The 15,804-nt window shown below is 46.2% G+C and overlaps 1 long non-coding RNA gene across 1 annotated transcript; it reads left to right on the top strand.

Annotated features, from left to right (window-relative positions):
* The first annotated feature begins 6,962 nt into the window (after positions 1–6,962).
* Positions 6,963–8,295, top strand: LOC310833486. The gene is made up of 2 exons (XR_014558700.1): positions 6,963–7,455; positions 7,822–8,295. It is a non-coding gene; the product is annotated as an uncharacterized lncRNA (long non-coding RNA).
* The last annotated feature ends 7,509 nt before the right edge of the window (positions 8,296–15,804 follow it).

The following is a 15,804-nucleotide window of genomic DNA, read 5'->3' as shown; positions in this document are numbered from 1 at the left end:
TAAAAAAAAACAGAACTTTTTTTATATGTGTGTAGATTCCACCTGTGTTTGAGATTCACAATTTTCAATTCAATGGGAAAAATTCGGAGAAGATGCTTCCATTTTCTCTAGGACTCTTTTTTACAAGCACCCTCTCACTATTTTCTAATTCCTTTTTCAGCTCTCTGTAATAATAATAATTTAATAAATAATAATAAATAATAATAAAGTAGGTAAAGGTACCTACAGAGTCCGAGCTCACTAGTGTTGGCTAAATCTCTCAATTTCAATTTCTCTTACTTTCACATTTTTCTGTTCTTAAGTTCCCTTCTCCAGATTTCCATATCAGTTTGTGTGTTTTTTAAAAAAAAAAATCCCAATGCAAAATCATCAGCATTTCAATTTTTCCATAAAATGTGCACTTCATTTGCAACTCTGCCTAATAATGTGTGTGTTTATTGCCATTTTCTCTGACAGAATGCGTTTTTATATGCCATTTTCAATCGTATATGGGCTGATGAGGAATCTAAAAGCTCCATCCATGGAGACTGGGTACCTGTTGTAGCCTGTAGAGGACTCACCCTTTGAATGACATTTACTTATTCACTGTTGACTTGTTTGTGTTTATATTTCACCACCCGTCCTGAGGCAGCTTACACAGCAGCCGTAATAACAGTCAAGTAAAATCGGTGAAAGAAATCAGTTGTGACACAACCCACCAAAAAACAATAACACAGCTGTACACTCAAGAGAGGAATTTCACCCAATTCAGTGCAGAGAGTTTGCCTCGCCCGATCTGAGAACCTATCAGAATAACATCCATTTATTTTATTTTATTTTTAAGTAATCTTTTTGGTCAGTAAAGAGGGAACCAGACTGGTGATTGGACTGGAGATGGAGGAGGAATTGGTTTGGTGTGCTTTTCGCAGAGGACTGATCCAATCCGTTGTACCCAGACTTGCTTGAAGAGTTGGTTCACAGCAACTAGATACCCCAATGCCTTTCTGGTGTGCAAAGAAAAAGATGTGTAGAAAAATACTTATATCACACAAAAGGTGCAAACAAAAGGTGCATTTTTGTGGAGTACTGCTTTTGAAAACACAGGAAAGCATTTTACATTTAAAAGTGGATATTTCATATAAAACTGTACAACGTATGCACATTTTAAACAGGTGTTGGGAGACCATATCTCTGCCTAATCGTCTTCTCAATCCAGCCCACGGATGGTCCGAGAATCAGCATGTTTTTACATGAGCAAAATGTGTCCTTTTATTTAAAATGCATCTCTGGGTTATTTGCAGGGCCTGCCTGGTGTTTTTACATGAGCAGAATGTGTGCTTTTATTTAAAATGCATCTCTGGGTTATTTGTGGGGCATAGGAATTTGTTCATTTTTTTCCCTCAAAATATAATCCAGCCCCCCACAAGGTCTAAGGGACAGTGGACCGGCCCCCTGCTGAAAAAGTTTGCTGACCTCTGGTGTAGACAATCCTGAGATAGATGGACCTATGGTTTGACTGTGTAAGGTAACTTCCTATCTTCCTATGTTCATCACCAGCTCCTACAGATGAAACATCAGCAGATCATCCTAGCTTTAAAGTGAGAGCTATCTGGCTAGCCAAATGAATCAGCAACCACAGCAATGTTTCTATAATTGTTTTTCCATCAGCTCTCCAATTTTTTTAAAAAACAACAACAACAACAACACCCTGTCTTCCTGGTGAGTAGGTTTGTCCTCATTATTCACGTCCTTTTTAACTTTTCTCTAATGGAGGCTGTTTACAGTGATTGATTGATTGATTGATTTTGCAGCAGAAATCAATTGGTTGCCCCACAGAAAAGAACAGGGCTTCAATAAATAATAATAATATTTCTATTATTTATATGCCACCCATCCAGCTGGAAGATGAGCAACTTTTGCCTTTTCTTCTTCTTCTTTATTCAATACAAGCCGTTTTTTCCCCTCGTGACTTGACATAACTATTTGGTTTTTGTGGGACCAGTTGGCCCAAAAACTATTACACGCCCTTGTTCTCTTTCTCCTCCAATTTTGGCCGTAACCATCAAATTTGATGTTGGAAGGCAGACAAAAAGGAGTTCTTCTCCACACAATGCATATTTCAGCTATAAAACTCACTCCTATAAGAGACTGTGGTGGTCACCAAATTGCCTGAGGATTAGGCAAATTAATAGATGGCTCCGACCTGGTGGAATGCTCTGTCCCACAAAACTAGGGCCCTTCTGGATTTAAGCTCCTTCCGTCAGGCCTGTAAGACAGAGCTATTCCACCTGGCCTTTAATTTGAATACAGCCTGATCTTCTATTTCCCTTCTCTTCCCTCCCCCTCTCCTTTTATGAAGATTGCCCGCTCTGAGACCCCACAGCTAATTCTCCCCTGGCCTCCTCGCTGGCCCAAGTAGGACCAATTCAGCCAGCTAGCCCTGGGGATTATCTAATGCTTATTTCCCCTAAATTGATTTTTGAATTTTATTATTATTATTATTATTATTATTATTATTATTATTATTATTACTACTACTACTACTATCAAGGAGGCGAGGCTATCAATGGCTGCTATGGTCAACTTCCATTGTTTGAGGTGGTATGTGAATATCTATTGCTCTGAATCCCAAGTAAGGAGAAATCTCTTTGCCACTGTGAGAACAGAGTACTAGACTCAAAAGGCCCATTGGCTTGTACCAGCAGGGCCCTTGCCTGTGTGTCCTGCCTATGGCTTCCTGGGGGGCTTTTGACTGGCCACTGCGATAGCAGGATGCTGGACTAGACAGAGCACTGGCCTAATCCAAGTGGACTCTTCTAATATTCTTCTAAGAGAGTTTGCTATAGCTGCCAGTCTGTACTTGTAGAAACGGAACAGCTTCTTTTTAATATGTGTCAAGCATGGAAGGCCTCTCCTTCCCCGGTAATTTCATAGGCAAGAACCACAAGCATTTTGTATTTTTAAAGTCCTTTTTATTCAGTCATCTGGTTGCAAAGCAAGAATCCATATCTCTCCACAGAGACAGGTGTTGGCTACTCTGAGCCCTTCCTCTTCTGTCCCCAGCAACATCCTTGGCGCCAACAAGAAGTTCCACCCCTCTGCGTTCGCTGTTCTGTAATACTGCTGGACCTGTGAGCCCAAGGCGAGGAGGGCTCTAGGGAGGTCTCTGCTGGCTGTTCCCTCCCTTCTTCCACCATCCTGTAGCTAGGTAACTCCTGTGGAGGCTGTGTAGCATTCTCTTTTCTCTCTCCTACTGAAACTGCTGGGAAGAAGGGGGCTGAATCGTTTCCTTCCTCCTCCTCCTCCTCTTCATAGAGAAGCTGATCTGGCTGGGGATCCACAATCCTCCTGTTCAGACCATGACAATACGTGCCATCTATCTAGCTAATGTTTCATTTCCGTATTTGGCATGTGGTAGTGTTAGACGTCCACTGCTGATCACCCACTGTGTTTGCTAGTTGGCTACAATAATCATAGGCTCTCTTGGGCAGTATTTGACAGCCTGCAATGAACAAGACATGGATGGCGCTGTGGTCTAAATGACAGAGCCTAGGGCTTGCTGATCAGAAGGTCAGTGGTTTGAATCCCTGCGACGGGGTGAGCTCTTGTTGCTCGGTCCCAGCTCCTGCCAACCTAGCAGTTCGAAAGCACGTCAAAGTGCAAGTAGATAAATAGGTACTGCTCTGGTGGGAAAGTAAACAGCATTTCCATGTGCTGCTCTGGTTCACCAGAAGCGGCTCAGTCATGCTGGCCACATGACTGTACACCGGCTCCCTCAGCCAGTAAAGCGAGATGATCACGCAGCCCCAGAGTCGTCCGTGACTGGACCTAATGGTCAGGGCTACCTTTACCTTTACCTTTAATGAACAAAAACATGCTACTGGATGAAGCGTTGGTCTGATCTAGCTGAGCTCTTTGATAGTTCTTATCCCATTTCTAGTTATATGATGGGGAATATGAGACTTGGTTAGGAGAATGCAGGGACTTCACCAAGCCCAGCTTCCTAGATGACTTCCACAGTTTGCCTCCAGGTTAACTATGGAAATTGAGCTGAAACAAATGAAAGCACTGTGTGGGTTTGATTCCCTAAAGAAGGGAAGAAGACCTCCAGAATGCAGTGTATGGAGCTACTGGTTGGATGACCTATATATCTCCACCCAGGTTCTGATTCTATCTGACATCCTCCACCACCTTTCCAATTTGCACACAGAGAAGTCACATCCTATGCAATTATCTTGCCCACACATTCCTCTGCAGGATGTTATGAATATCAAGCCTTGCTTGGAAGAATCCTGATGGTTTAGGTGTCCATCTGTCAACAGAAACCTTGGTGAGGCATCTAGCTTGAACAGCCATTGGTTGTGCAATGTAAGATTGGGGTGAGGCTTCCAGCCATGAGACACATCCAGTAGAGTCACAAGAACATGATATGGTGGCAAGCATGTTGGACGCAAACTGAGGAGAAGGAATGCAGCGCCTGTTTTACATGCAGAAGGTCAATCCCTGGCACCTCTGGGTAGATCAGGAAGAGACCCTCTGAAACAATGGAGACCCACTGCCTGTCAGTATAGACAATACCAAGGTTGATGGACCAAGGGTTTGACTAAATGTAATGTCAGGGACTGGTGTGCACCATGGAAGGATAGCTGGAATCTGACCCAGTCTTGTGTTTTCTGGGGAACTGAACTGGCCAGGAGACAAGAGTGAGAGGCAGGGGGAGCTTCAGAGCTGGAGGGTGGAGTTCAGGATGGGTTGGAACAAGAGAAGGAAGCGGTAGGTGGTTTTGTCTTGACTCAAGACTCAGCTTCTTTGTCCTAACTTTTGGAAGGTGTTTTGAGCCAATGGATCCATTCGCTAACTGAAGATGCTGGACTAGGTGGGCCACTGGCCTGATCCATCATAGCTCTTCTTATGTTCCTATAGGTGAAGGTGAGAACTCTTTCCTTCATGCCCTGCCCATGGGCTCCTGGAGGAATCTGATTGGCCACAGTGAGAGCAAGATGAGAGGCAGTGATTGACCTTTGGTCTCATCTTCAGATAGCTTCCTCTGATATTTTTGACATTCAGATCCCTGATACATCTGAGTCTTTTACTGCCTATGCCTGGGGTCAGCAAAAATTGTTAGCAGCGGGCCGGTCCACTGTCCCTCAGACCTTGTGGTGGGTTGGAGAAACAGCACCGGGGGGGCTGGAAGAAGAGGCGAGGGGGGCAAGTAGTCCTCCTCCCCCAGCCCCCAGCCCCAGCCGCTGCACTTACCTTCCCAGGGGCTGCTCCCACCACCACCACCGCTGCTGCTGCTTCTCATAGGTAGGCAGAGCGAGCTTTTCTACTCTCTGGCCCACAGGAGCACCAGGGCAGCGGCAGCGGTGGTGGAAGGAAGAGGCCAAGCAGCAGCGGCTCTGCCAATCAAACGCCGCACCTGGCTAACTTCAGCGTGACATGGGGACGTCTTCCAATCAAATGCCGCTGAGTGGCAGAGCTGCCACCACTCGGCCTCTTACTCCCGTTGCAATCGCCAGGAGTCTCGGCTTCACGGCGGCTTGCAGCTTCGCAGCATGGGCCGGATCAAAGACCCAGATGGGCCTGATCCAGCCCAGGGGCCATAGTTTTTCAACCCCTGGCCTATGCTCTACACCAGAAAGTTTTCTCTTTCTTTCCTGAAAGCTCTCTGGTGCTTAGAACACCTGAGCTACCTTGCCCTGGAGGTTCTGTCACCAGACCAGACCAGAATACAGGCAGAAACATCTAGGGTACATTGGCAAACTACCATTGTTGATCTGATGACTGTACAGTAAAAAGGTAAAGGTATCCCTGAACGTTAGGTCCAGTCGCGGATGACTCTGGTGTTGCTCGTTCATCTCACTCTATAGGCTGAGGGAGCTGGCGTTTGTCCACAGCCAGCTTCCGGGTCATGTGGCCAGCATGACTAAGCCGCTTCTGATGAACCAGAGCAGCACACGGAAACGCCGTTTAACTGCCTGCTGGAGCAGAACCTATTTATCTACTTGCACTTTGACATGCTTTCAAACTGCTAGGTGGGCAGGAGCTGGGACTGAATAATGGGAGCTCACCCCATCATGGATTTGAACCGCCAACCTTCCAGTCGGCGAGTCCTAGGCTCAGTGGTTTAGACCACAGCGCCACCTGCATCCCAACTGTACAGTAATGAGAGGGAAAACTCGTGATATGCCTAATAAGTCTACACATGTGCAGGAAAAGAGACAGCTAGACCACCGGATGGGGGAGCTCTTCCTAGCTGGATTCATAAAAGTGAGCCTGAGAGGGCTTGGCAATGGGCTTTGTGGGATGGCCAGGGATGGTGGTGGCACTATGAAGCTGAATGTTGGAAGATTTGGGACAGATGAAAGAAAGTACTTCTTAATATAGCTCATAATTAAACTATGGAACTCACTCCCACATGAGACAGTGATGGCCACCAACTTGAATGGCTTTAAAAGAGGATTTAACACATTTAAGAAGGACAAGGCTATCAGTAGCTACTAGCTAAGATGGCTATGCTCTGCCTCCATTGTTGAAATGCTTCTGGATACTAGTTCATCTTGGGCTTCCTGATCGGAAGGTTGGCGGTTCAAATCCCTGCAATGGGTGAGCTCCCGTTGCTCTGTCCCCGCTCCTGCCAACCTAGCATTTCGAAAGCACACCAGTGCGAGTAGATAAATAGGTACCGCTCCAGCTCCTGACACAGTGTTTTGTTGCACCAGAAGCGGTTTAGTCCTGCTGGCCACATGATCCAGAAAACTGTCTGTGGACAAACGCCAGCTCCCTTGGCCTGAAAGCAAGATAAGCGCCGCAACCCCATAGTCACCTTCGACTGGACTTAACCATCCAGGGGTCCTGGAAAGCTCAGGAGGGGAAGCTGCTCTTATGTTCAGGTCCTGCTTGCAGTTTTCTCATTGAGGCACCTGGGAGGCCACTGTAAGAACAAGTTTTGAGTTAGATGGGTCATTGGCCTGATCCAGCAGTCTCCGCTTACGTTCTTATTTGACTCCTGCTCCCAACATCTGGCCTAGGTCCCCGGAGATATTTCTTCCCCAGCGCTCAAATGCTCCTTTCCCTGAGCAAATTGCAAGGGAAATGGGGTCTCTCCACTCTATCCCAAAGTGCTGGGTTCTATGAATTCAGAGGAGAGATGAGAAAGTCTTTAGGACATGTGCAAGGCTCACACTAAGCTAGCAATTACCTTGTGCTGGAGTGACATGAAAAATCCACCAAGAGAAACATGCGCGTTATTCAGTGTAGCTGGAGATAAGTATCTCGTGAATGGCCGAGTCAGCCTAATTAACACCAAACATTGAGTCAGTGTGAACAATGCAGGCATTGTATGCCTTCTCAGAACCTGCCACCATTTCTGAAACAGGCCATTGGGAGATGGTATAAAAGGTCCCTTTGTCTCAAGCAACTCTCATTCACTCGACAAACCTTGACTTGACCAACGCTTGACTCAGTGAACCATAGGTGAGTATGAGGACATCACAGTGATTCATGGGTCTATCAGATATAGGTCGAAGCATCCCGTGAACTTCAAGAAAAGGCGTAGCTTAAATTGCATCTTCTAGGACAGCCTTTCTCAACCTGTGGGTCCACAGATGTTGGTGAACTACAACTCCCACCACCCCTAGCTAGCAAGGCCAGAGCTGAGGGATGATGGGAGTTGTAGTTCAACAATATCTGGGGACCCACAGGTTGAGAAAGGCTGTCCTAGAAGATGCAATTTAAGCTACGTCTTCCCTTGACGTTCACGGGAAGCTATTGTTCTAGGAGCTATTCCCTCGGAGACTTCAGCCCTCAAAATGATGCCAATCTCTTTCTCTCTTCCCCAAGGGTTATCCAATCCACAGAAAAGATGAGCCAACAACAACAAAGAGGAAGCTGCTGCTGTTGTGGTGGTAGAGGCTGTGGGTGCTGCGGTGGCAGCCGCAGTGGTGGGGGGTGTTGTGGTGGCAGCCGCAGTGTGGTTTCCTCTCAGCAGAGTCAGAGCCGTGGTGGATGTTGTGGCGGCAGTAGCGGCAGTAGCGGTGGCGGATGCTGCGGCGGCAGCAGAGGTGGTGGGTGCTGTGGTGGTAGCAGCAGCGGCGGATGTTGTGGTGGACAACAAAGTCAACAGAAAGTCTTCCCCCAGAAGCTGAAGTAGATGCCTTCAAGGATAGTTGAAATACTCCATTATCATCATCACTTCTTGCATATTCCCTTTTCTTCTTGCAAACCATAATTGGCTAAAATTCCCCAATGTGAATGATGTAAATATGCAGACTTTCTTCTTGAAAACTCATTAAAAGTTTCTTGCAAACCAAGAAATCTGTGTGGTTGTGTTTTTCTATTATATCTATACGTTTATGGCCAAAATGTACTAACTAGAACAAGTTGGCACCTCCTCATATTCATCAATGAAACCATGTTTTTGTTTCAGATAAACTTTACTAAATTGCATTTACAGTGGTGCCTCGCAAGACAAAAATAATCCATTCCACGAGTCTCTTCGTCTAGCGGTTTTTTCGTCTTGCGAAGCAACCCTATTAGTGGCTTAGCGGATTAGTGCTATTAGCGGTTTAGCGGCTTAGCGGCTATTAAAGGCTTAGCGGCTTAGTGGCTAAAAGGCTATTAGCGGCTTAGCGGCTTAGAAAAAGGGGGGGAAGCGAAAAAATCGCAAGACGCGCAAGACGTTTTTGTCTTGCAAAGCAAGCCCATAGGGAAATTCATCTTGCGAAGCGCATCGAAAAACGGAAAACCCTTTCGTCTAGCGGGTTTTTCGTCTTGCGAGGCATTCGTCTTGCGGGGCACCACTGTATATTGTTGTGGAAATCAGACCATGAGGTAATTGTCTGAAACATATGTCAGTGGTTTCTTTTATTTCTGACATGCATGGCAGGAGAGACACCCTGCTCAACTGTGTCATGGGTGCACTAGACTTAGTATAAAGTGTAAAATATTTATACAACAGTCAGCACACAATGTGTGCATAAGTCCCTTGCTAAAATGTACTAGAAAATTATAAGAGTTGCAAGAAACTTTCAACAGGTTAAGAAAACAGGTTTGCCCTTTTAAAATCAGCTCATGTAGCAGTTTTCTTGGCCTTACATGGCAGTTTGCAGTTACACGTCTTAGACAGGGATGCAGGTGGCACTGTGGTCTAAACCACTGAGCCTCTTGGGCTTGCTGATCAGAAGGTCGGTGGTTCGAATCCCCACAATGGGATGAGCTCCTGTTGCTCTGTCCCAGCTCCTGCCAACCTAGCAGTTCAAAAGGTGAGCTCCCGTTGCTCTGTCCTAGCTCCTGCCAACCTAGCAGTTCAAAAGTACGCCGGTGCAAGTAGATAAATAGATACCACTCCGGCAGGAAGGTAAACAGCGTTTCCATGCGCTCTGGTTTCCGTCAAGGTGTTCCGTTGCGCCAGAAGTGGTTTAGTCATGCTGGTCACATGACACAGAAAGTTGTCTGCGGACAAACGCAGGCTCCCTCGGCCTGAAAGCAAGATAAACACAACAACCCCATAGTCGCCTTTGACTGGACTTAACCGTTCAGGGGTCCCTTACCTTTTACCTTTTTTTACACAGGTTAGAACACCTGCACAGTTCTGTTATTTTGTTTGTTTCTTTGTTTTGTTGCATTTATATGTGCATGCTTCCCCTCATCTTCATTTAATCCCCACAACAACTCTGGGGTAACCCAGTGAACTTCATGGCTGAATTGGGACATGAATCCTGTTCTCCCATTCACTAGCACTCTAACCACCAAACCGCACTAGCAAAATATGAAGCAAGCAAACACCACCCACATCCGCCACCTTGAACTGTAGACCAGGACAAAGTTCCTTTGTCAGTTATCGAGAAGTCTAGACCTTCTTGATTTTCCCAACAATATGTATAAACATAGTAATTCCATAAACCTTTCTAAAGCTGCACCGATTTTCACCACGGATTTCAAAACTGCACTGATTTGGGACTTCCTTCAAATTAAAAAGCAATGTGGGGGACAAGCCACAGCCGCATGACCTACCAAGCCTAACACATCCAGAACACAAGAAGTCTGATGCTCATTGTGACATGTTTCCTTTCCTTTCTATCTGGAGCATGCAATTAGTCATATTAGGTGGGTCTCCCAAGTTCAGCCAAACCTTCTGGGTGTGATGAGCAGGGTAAGAAATCACAAAGATCTGGAATTGGGTTCCAGGAGTCTCCTTCTGCCTTTAATAACTGCTTTACTGTGTTGCATAAGGATTCCCCTGACCGAGATGCCATCATAATAATAGATCTCTGGACCACAACCTAGTTCCCATTCACCTCTTGAAATTCCACACACTTTCACAACAAGCGCAGCGGTGTTTAATTACAGCTTTTACAAATACCCAACTTGCTTGTGTGCTGCTCCACTTCTTTCATGACACGTTTTTTAAAAGAATTACTGGGTTGCAGGCTTATCCCCATTCTAAGAACATCTGATTTGTTGTTGTTTAGTCGTTTAGTCATGTCCGACTCTTCGTAACCCCATGGACCAGAGCATGCCAGGCCCTCCTGTCTTCCACTGCCTCCCGCAGTTTGGTCAAACTCATGCTGGTAGCTTCGAGAATTCTGTCCAACCATCTCGTCCTCTGTCATCCCCTTCTCCTTGTGCCCTCCATCTTTCCCAACATCAGGGTCTTTTCCAGGGAGTCTTCTCTTCTCATGAGGTGGCCAAAGCCTTGGAGCCTCAGCTTCAGGATCTGTCCTTCCAGTGAGCACTCAGGGTTGATTTCCTTCAGAATGGAGAGGTTTGATCTTCTTGCAGTCCATGGGACTCTCAAGAGTTTCCTCCAGCACCATAATTCAAAAGCATCAATTCTTCGGCGATCAGCCTTCTTTATGGTCCAGCTCTCACTTCTCTCACCAGAACATCTGATAGTGACTTGCTTTCCCCCCCTTTTGTGTCTAAGATACCCTCTGACAGTGTGTCTGGGCTGAGGGCCTTACAGCTCATATGGCTGTCTGATAGCAACTTGCTTGCATGCTTCTTTCATGTCTAAGGTCTGAGAACGAATCTGAGTTGAGCCCCTTAGGACACCTCCTACAAATGTCTAATAGCAACTTTGGATTCTTCATTTCTCCTATTTCTAAGTGGAAAACCCACTGAGAATGAATTTGAGTCAAAGGCCTTACACCTAATGTTAATGTCTGATAGCAACCTGCTTGTATCATTTTTCCTTCCATTTCTAAGACAGATAAATGAATCGGGGTGCTTAATGCTCTAATACAGGCTTTGTCAACCTCAGCCTTCCAGATGTTTTGAGTCTACATTTCCCATCATTCCTGACCACTGGTCCTGCTAGCTAGGGATCATGGGAGTTGTAGGCCAAAAAACATCTGGAGGGCCGAGGTTGAGGAAGCCTGCTCTAATAGGAATGTCTTTGAAGCATGAACCTTAATCGGGAGTCTCAGACAGAGGTTCCCTCAGTCTCATCCAGCAATCAAGAGTCCCTCTTGTACTATTGAATCAGTCTCTACTCCAGGCGCAGGCAAACTGCTGTACAGACTACAACTCCCATCTTCCCTAGCTAACAGGACCAGTGTTCAGGGATGATGGGAGTTGTAGTCCCAAAACATCTGGAGGGCCGAGTTTGCTTATGCCTTGCTCTACTCTCTTCTGAGCAGCCTTCAGCTGATCCATGGCCCAATCCAGCTCCACTCCACAGGGGATTACAGTTCAAGACTGAAGGGAGCAGGTTAGCCAAACAGGAGAAACCTGCTCTTCCACATCCACCTCCATGCCAAGGTGAGGTTTGCCAGAGGCTCAAAACCAATCCCTTTTCTTCCACCAGACACTCCACAGGGCAGAACGCCAGCAAGGAAAACCCAACCTAGAACTGGGAGGATATTAAACACAGTTATTAAGAAGAGGACTCCCTCTCAGGTGTTTGCTAGATGGTACCTGGCAGATTGAGATGTCCGTAAGGTCGCATTTGGCCTGCAGGCCACTGCTACAGATTGGTCTGGCTCAGAATAGGAGAACTTTCTATATTGAAGCCCCATGTGCACCAGACATGGTACCATTTTTGACCATGATGCATTCCCCCAAAGATCCTGGGAGCTGTAATTTGTTTACGCTGCTGAGAGTTTTCAGTAGACCACTCTTAACTTAACAGAACTGCAACTGCCAGAATTCCCCATGAAGAGGGATTGAGAATTGTAGCAGTTTGAGGGGACAGGGGTTTCTATTTATATATATATATATATATATATATATATATATATATATATATATATATTTCTTGCTACTGTTCTTTCATTGGGATTTCCTCATTCTTCCATCCTTGTGCTAACAAGATTCTTGCCGCTGTTGTAACATACATAAATAAGTTATTTATTTTTCTTGGCAGGTCTTGTCCTATAATCCCTAACAAAAATGTAAACATTTTTTAAATTCATTATATATCATTTCCTAAAAATGTTTAACTTTTCTACATCCCCACCACATATGGCAAAAAGGTACTGCTCCAGCGGGAAGGTAAACAATATTTCTGTGCACTCTGGTTTCCGTCACGGTGTTCCGTTGCGCCAGAAGCGGTTTAGTCACGCTGGCCACATGACCCGGAAAGCTGTCTGTGGACAAACGCCGGCTCCCTCAGCCTGAAACTGAGATGAGCGCCGCAACCCCATAGTCACCTTTGACTGGACTTAACCGTCCAGGGGTCCTTTACCCTTTACCATTGTGACTGGCAAAGCAGAAGACGGGGAACCCTCATAGCAGGTAGAGCCAGAGTCATCAGCCTCCCTGCTGAGTTCTACTGGGGCATAGCTGTCAACCGTCCCTTATTTGGCAGGAAACTCCCTTATCCCAGTGCTGTGTCCCGCTGCTGTCCCTTATTGATGATGTCCCTTAAATTTTCCAGGTTACATGCTTGCCCGGCTCGGGAGGGAAGCAGCAGCTCGGGGTCCTCTGCCACGAAAGAGAGAGCGCGCATGAGCTGCCACGTTTCTGTCTCTCTCTTTTCCCCCTCATTTTTTTAAAAAATATTTATTAAGTTTTCAAAGTTAATACATAATAACAGAAAAAGAAGAAAAAGAAGAAATACAAAAATACAAAAAAATAAAAACAATTTAAAAACAAGAAAAAACAAAAAGACAAAAAGAACATGTATAAATTTCATTTACATATTTTCTTTTACCTTACTTTCTAGACCTCCTCGTACCACCCTTTCTTATATTCCAGTTCAAAATTATTTATTCAGCAAGTCCTCACCATTAGATCTTTTGCTTATTTCAAATCCTTATTTTCTATCTCTTAAGCATTACAGCTGAAAACCACTTAGCTACCATCCAACATCCCTCTAACATTCCTTAATTTTGCAGTGTTTCTGTAAATAGACTTTAAACTTCTTCCAGTCTTCTTCCACCGACTCTTTTCCCTGGTCTCAGATTCTGTGTCTCTCTCTTTTCCCCTTCAGGGGCGCGTCGTGAGGAGATGGGTGGCAGTGGGTGGGCAGGCAGCCCCTCTCTTCCAAGACTTCTGAGGGGGGGGAGGCGGCAGCGGCAGCGGTGGCTGAGGAGGGGGCCTGAGGAAGGAGGAAGAGGAGGGAATGGGGAGGGATGCAGAAGGGCGGCGCTTCAGCAGCTGCCGCCGCGCCTCATACCGGGCTTGTGGGCAGCGTGGGTGAGAGTCTCTCTCCCTCCCCCTCAGGTGGGGAAGGGCTGATGGAACTCCCCGCGCCAGGATGACGGCAGCCCCGTCGTGCTGCTTAGCATACCCTCCAACCAGTGCACCATCTTAATTTAGTGATTTCCCCCTCTGCATCCCTTTCATAACTCTATTTTTATAAATCATTTCTCCATCCATAGTTCAAATTTTTACTACAAATTTTCTGTCACTCCTACCAATGTATGTAACTCTTTACAATAGCTTTTCAACTAAATTATAAACTTTCCCCATTCTTTATTAAAGAGGTCCTCTTCCTGGTTTCTAATTCCGCCTGTAAGCTTTGCCATCTCTGCATCGTTCATCAGTTTTGTCTGCCACTCTTCTTTGGTGGGAGTTGTAGACCCTTAGTATCATCTAGTCCAACCCCTTGCAAAACACAGTCAGTCGCAGCAAAAGTAGCATGGCTCCATCAGTGCCGGATTTCTGTATAAGCTAAGCCAAAATCCCTTATTTGGGCTGTTGATCCCTTATTTTCGAGGCTGCTGGTCCCTTATTTTCAAATCTGTAAGCTGACAGCTATGACCAGGGGTAATATTGAAACTCAGGTGAATGAAGCTGCAGACAGTGTCACACAGCTGTGCTTGCAAGCAGACACATGGGAGCTGGCCGAGTGCAGACTAAGAGTGAGGTGGGCAGTGCCAGCGTCTCTTTCCAGCAGTTCAGCCAGATGCCTCCATGAAGCTAGCAAGCCAAACTCAATAATAACAACCCTCTCTCATGCGTGTTTTGTGTACAAGAAGTACCTACATGTTCTAAACGCCAGAAATTCCTTACCTGTGACCCAACCTTTTTATCCCGGTGTCAAGCTCACCAGCACCATCTGGTGAATAGGTACAGACATCGCAAGGCGGCTCCATCAAATCCATCGTCTTTTCTATAGCAGCCAACCAGATGCTTGAAGGAGAAATCTATAAGCAAAGCCTGAAGGGCCGGGCTTGGAGATAAATCGTCTGCCTGGCATGCAAAAGGTCGCGGGTTAAATCCCCAGCATCCCCAGGTATGATTGGGAAAGACTCCTGTCTGAAACCCCTAGAGAACAGCTGCCAGTCAGTGTGGGTATACTGAGCCAGATGGACAAATTGGCTGACTCTCTATAAGATACTTTCCTCCATAAGCCACCCTCCCTGTCATTGCCTTCCTTTAAGAGTTTGGGTGTAATCCTTGATGCCTCCCTTTCTATGGAGGCGCAAGTTACAGCAACAGCCAAGGAGACATTTTTCCACCTTCGCCGCAACAAGCAGTTGGTCCCTTACTTTTCCCACCCCGACCTGGCCACAGTGATCCATGCAACGGTCACCTCCAGGCTTGACTACTGTAATTCGCTCTATGCGGGGCTGCCCTTGAAGCTGTCCCAGAAACTCCAGCGGGTGCAGAATGCTGCAGCGAGGCTCCTCACGGGGTCTCTGCCATGGGAGCATATTCACCCAGTGCTTTTCCAGCTGCACTGGCTCCCGGTGGAGTACAGGGTCAGATTTAAGGTGCTGGTTTTGACCTTTAAAGCCCTTCATGGCCTAGGACCCTCGTACCTACGAGGGACCACCTCTCCTGGTATGCTCCATGGAGGACCTTAAGGTCCATAAATAGCAACACCCTAGAGTCCCGGACCCTAAGGAAGTTTGATTAGCTTCAACCAGAGCCAGGGCCTTTTCAGCACTGGCTCCGGCCTGGTGGAATGCTCTGTCTTATGAGACCAGGGCCCTGCGGGATCTGAATTCCTTCCGCAGGGCCTGTAAGACAGAGTTGTTCTGCCTAGCCTTTGGCTTGGAATCAATTCGATTCCCCCTCCTTTCTTTTTTCCTTTCTCCTCCTGTGATATTTTATGCTTTAATGTTTCAATGTTATATTTTAATCTTGTTTTTTAAGTTGTATTTCAATCAACTTGTTTTTATAATTGGTTGTTAGCCGCCCTGAGCCTGGTCTTGGCTGGGGAGGGCGGGGTAGAAATAAAATGTTTGTTGTTGTTGTTGTTGTTGTTGTTTGCCTCTGGCCTGTGGTGTTCAGAGGTAGACTGCCACAGTCTGTGGAAGTCTGCATTCCAGGGGGTTGGGCTAGATGAGCCTTGGGTGTCCCTTTCAGCTGTACAATTCTCTGATTCTAAGTGCAGCTAAGGGGATGTATTAATGCCACAGACCATATTTT

Source organism: Podarcis gaigeae (assembly GCF_964106915.1).
Source record: "Podarcis gaigeae genome assembly, chromosome: 16".
NCBI lineage: Eukaryota > Metazoa > Chordata > Lepidosauria > Squamata > Lacertidae > Podarcis > Podarcis gaigeae.
Note: the sequence above shows the minus strand (reverse complement) of the source record. Positions and strands in the feature narration are given on the sequence as shown.